We start from the raw sequence: 5,017 nt of genomic DNA on the forward strand, positions 1-5,017 counted from the left end.
TGCATGTAAAGTTTCATGCAGAAGCTAAATAAAATATAAAAAGATTTTTTTGTACTTTTTGTGCATTTTTGTATGGAAAACCTCATTTACGGAATAAACCCCTTTTATAGTGTTAAATTTGACTCCAAAAAGTGTGTAGAATACGCAGAAAAATGCTTTGAAGTTTTACCCCCAGGGGTGTTTATTCTGATTCCCAAAATGGGGTTTATGTTCTACACCAAAATGAGTACTTCTACTCCAGCTTTTGAGTAAACATGCTGGACCTATATATACACCACAAAAGTGTTGAAATTAACACCAAAAGGGTTTATTCCGGAGTAGGAAAATTTGCTGTGGACGCACCCTGGGTTTTTGGTTTACGCAGCATTCAAAAGAGAGCAATGTCCAAACAAACTTAAAGGTTCAAACAGAGGGTTTATTTTCCAGATTTGGACGGCAAACAGCAAGATTTCATGTAAAGGCCGACTTGCTGCCTCTCCGACGTGACTGGTAAAAAACCATTAGCCCACCCAGGTGCGTGTTGGACAATGTGCGCTACTCCCCTATATCCCCTAGGTGCGCAATAAAAGACTAACCAAGTAAAATAAAACAAAAAGTAAGCAAATTAGACTTAACTTAGCATATTGAAAACTACATACCAAAAAAGAAAACATACTGATGTGCAACTAATAAACAAAAAGTGACATTTTAGCTTTAAACCAAAAAACTGACAAATAGCTCCTACATTTCTGAAAAATCCAGATAGACGCGCGCGGAGTCACGAACGTGCCGTGCGTCGGTGCCATGGTAACGAAAGTGACTATTTAAAGAGCGACTTGACTACAATCTTTCTTTTCACTTCGACCCTCGAGTGGAGATTACACGTGAGGTTTGTATCTTCATTTCTTATGAAGTCCATGTCAATTATTGGTCAAAAACACATTCAAAAGACTTTCTAACACTTTCTAACACTGTTTATGTGGCTGTGCGTGTGTTTTTGCAGATTTACGAACTACAAACTACTGAACGATGGCGCCTTCGCATCTGGAGCTGCGGTTCCCTCTCCTGGGTAAGTATCTTTACAATATGCTATTGTTTATCAGCAGATATCGCTAAAATAGCTGCAATGTTCGATGTCAGTAACAGTTGTGTCCGTGTGAGGCGATATGGGCCTTTTGCTAAGGCTTAAGCTGATCAAATGGCCACTTTTACATAGTTAGCAACTTTCACTCGACGATTTCTTTTTCGGGCCTGGTTATTCCCTGATAAAAACGGCTTAAATGTATCAGTAGGAGTCCTAAGTTAAACGTTATCAAGGAATTTGTTGGAAAACTAAAGTAGTTTAGTTTCTGGACGTCTTGTTCTGGTCTAAAGTGGTCAAGTTGATGAAATGGTTAGTTTTACGGGTAGCTAATGACTTTAACTCGACGATTACTTTTTTGGGCCTGGTTAATGCCTGATAAAAATGGCTTGAATCTATTAGTAAGGGTCCTAAGTTAAACGCTATGAAGGAATTTGTTGGAAAACTAAGGTAGTTTAGTTTTTGGACGTCTTGTTTTGGTCAAAAGTGGTCAAGTTGATGAACTAGTCAAGTTTACAGCTACTACTTAGTTGGTAACTTTAACTCGATTACTTTTTTTCGGGCCTGGTGAAAACCTGATTAAAATGGCTTAAATTCATAAGTAGGAGTCTTACGTCAAACATTATCAAGGAATTTGTTCAAAAACAAAGAAAGTTTAGTTTAGTTTCTGGGCGTCAAAATTCATGAATGTTTTATGTCAGCTTTCCAGCCCAACATTATAAACTGGCAGATTTGTTTCCGAAATGCATTGGCAAGTTTTAAAAAGCTGATCAATATTACATCAATTGACACTTGTGCATTTTTAGGTTTAGACGGCGCTGTCAGGTGTCCTGGGAACTTACGCAAAAGAGATAGAGGTAATATTTAACTAACTTATGGTAATTGTTTTAATTTTTCTTTATTCAGAAATAATATGTTCATATTTATTATTTATTATTTTACTCTTAATTAGTTTTGTTTTCACTTGATTTTATTATATCTATTTTTTATTCCTATATACTGTCTGTTGTATTGGATTGAATGAATATGAAGTGGTGAATAGTTCTGACATGTTCCTGTGATGTAATGCTCATGTTTGTGTGTTTCAGACCTTCTGTGGGACGCTCCGGTGGCCGACCTGTGGGCGGAGCCGGTGGACGCGGGCGACCCGTGGGAGGACGACATCGATCCGTTTGAGGTAAATGGTTTTCCTTTCTTTTTTCAGCTGGCTTCTGATGAAGAGGAGGAGGAGGAAGACGAGGAAGACTCTGGCGAAGACGAGGAAGACTCTGGCGAAGAGGAGGAAGACTCTGGCGAAGAGGAGGAAGACTCTGCGGACTCTGGCGAAGAGGAGGAAGACCCGGACTCTGGCGACAGCAGTCTCTCGGAGGAAGAGGAAGGTGAAGAGGACGACCAGCGCTTTCCTCCAGAAGAGTTTGGGGCTGGCTGTCGGGCCCCTCCTGCTCAAGCTGTGGAGCCGGTGGGTCTTCCCCAGGTCCCTGCCCCACAGCAGCGAGCAGAGAGCCCGTCTCCAGCCTGCAGCGCCCTCGGTCAGCTCTCTCCCCCTGGACCCTCCCGTCCCCTCCTGGATGTGTCTTCAGGCCCTGCTCTGGACTTCCTGCCCCTCGGCAGATCCAAGCGCAGCAGGGACGAAGATGACGAAGACGAGGACAACGACTTCAAGCGCCCGCGTCTTTCCGCCTGAGAAAACGTCACTTCACCCGCTATTTACTTCCACTACCCCCACGTGCTCCAGGACCCACAGCCGGACATGGACTAAGTTTTAGCCTCCGAGCTCTGGACCTGGAAACTTCATTTCGGCGACTTTTACCACCTTCCTCGTCGCCGCCTTATAACCTGTATATAGTCTTTACTTAGCTGTAGGTGTGTGAGCTTCAAAAACAAAAAATACAAAAAAAATCTTTCTTTTAGTAGTAATAGTAGTATTTCTGTGTGTGTTAAAAACAAAAAGACAAAAAAAAATCTTTCTTTTAGTAGTAATAGTAGTATTTCTGTGTGTGTTAAAAGCAAAAAGACCAAAAAAATCTTTCTTGTTGTTGTAGCTGTGTTTCCAGTTTTCTAAATAATGTAAAGGTAGGTGTGTGTGTTTAAAAAACTATATATTTCCAATATTTCGTCCATTATACTTTTCCGTCTTAGTGGTAGCTGTTTGTGCTTAAAGAGAAAAAGGGTTTGAACTCAGTGCGTTTGCACTTTTCCTACAGTTATAGACGTGCGCCTTAACTAGTTCTACTCTGGGCATAGGAGGGTTAGACAGAGTCGCCCCATAACCCGAGGGTTGCCGGTGCGACTCCTTCACTGTGCGTTTTGTGTAAATATTCCATGTCTATATTGGCCGTGTTTAAACTGAACGTTTGGATCGGGAGGTCTGGGTTTGTTGACGAGCGAGTCGCTGGTCGGACAATCCCGGTTCTCCTGTTGTTGTTATGGGGTAGCAGTGGCTCAGCTGGTAGAGTTTGACCTCTAACTCAAAGGTTGGTGGTTCGATCTCATACTGGCAGTGCACACTGTCATTGTGTCCTTGGGCAAGACACTTGGCCCGCCTTGCCTCCAGTGTGGATGTGTGGGTGGACAGAGTGAATGGGCGAATGGCTGACTGCTGTACTGTAAGGTAAGTGTGTCTTTGGAGACACTGACTGTGATAAACTGTAACGCGGAGATTTGGGTTTGTCCATGAACTCATCAGTTTGTGGGACACTCCCTCCTTCCCCGTTTATCTTGTTTTCAATGTACTGTGTCATGAAAGGATTTGACTGGCCTCTTTGCACTTGATTTTGGTTTGTCAAAAATACATAAACTGTTTTAAAAGGTGTGAAACGTGTCAAGAAAGGGCTTATTATCGTTAACAAAAATAGAATCATAAAATGTTGTTTTAAAATCAAAACTGCTGCATGGTTTTCATCTAACACTACTATATTAAAGGGAAAAAAGAAGTGTGTTTTCCTTGGTAGGGTGTGTGTGTTTTTGTTTTGTTTGTTTACAGGAAACATGGAGCCGTCCACATCCGGGAGTGAACATGGCACCAGCAGAGGGCGTCCTGACCCAACACCACACCAACACAGCTCCAGAGGGACGTGGGACCTGTGATTTCTCAGGACGACGCTGCTCTTTATAAAAGGTAAATGGTCTGAACTTACAGCATAAAGCGCTTTGCATCAGGGAACCACTCACTCCTTTACACTCTCATTCATGCTCCGATGTGTGCAGGTACCGAGGCAAGGACCCAACCACAGTGTGCACCTGCAGGAGCCGGGATCCCAACCCCTGACCTTCCGATCATGGGACGACCCGCTGTCTTCCTCTCTTGTTGGAAGTGGCAGGTCACTGGAGTGCAGAGTCCACAAAGAGGAGCTCCAGCTGAGGTGAGACGGTGCTGCAGCGGTGCCTTCTGACTGTGCAGCGCCATGGAGCATATTCTGCCCTGTGCAAGTTCGAGCAGTAAAGTTTATATGCTACGCAACAGCACCCTCTTGTGGTCGCAATTGAAAAGTGTTTTGTTTACGTTGGGAGAAAAACCAAGATGGCTGCACGCAACGCAGGGCAGGCCATGCTTGAGCCGATGGTGACCTTTTTTTACGTTGTCGCTTGGACAGGATTTGTCCGTAAGTTTGTTTTATGTTGAATAATTTATATTGTTTCATTTCATGTCAGTTTTGACATTTGTATTGAACGTTTGTTACTTGATGCTAGCATAGCTAACTTGTTATTAGCAAAGCTAATGCCATGTTTGTATGTTTCTTCCAGTTTTACGGTCGGCTTAAAAAGAGCAATGGTCAGAGGCCATTCCACAAATAAACAGCAGAAAGAAAGAAAGAAAAGCCTGATTATTTTGTGGCACCGTTATCTGGCTGTCTAGCTGGTGAAATAGTGAACTTCAGAGTGAGGACAGCACAGTAAAAGGACATCAGCGCAGCGGGCACAACCACGAGGGTATCCATCCAGCACATCAACCATGAG

Source organism: Gobius niger (assembly GCF_951799975.1).
Source record: "Gobius niger genome assembly, chromosome: 6".
NCBI classification, from domain to species: Eukaryota; Metazoa; Chordata; class Actinopteri; order Gobiiformes; family Gobiidae; genus Gobius; species Gobius niger.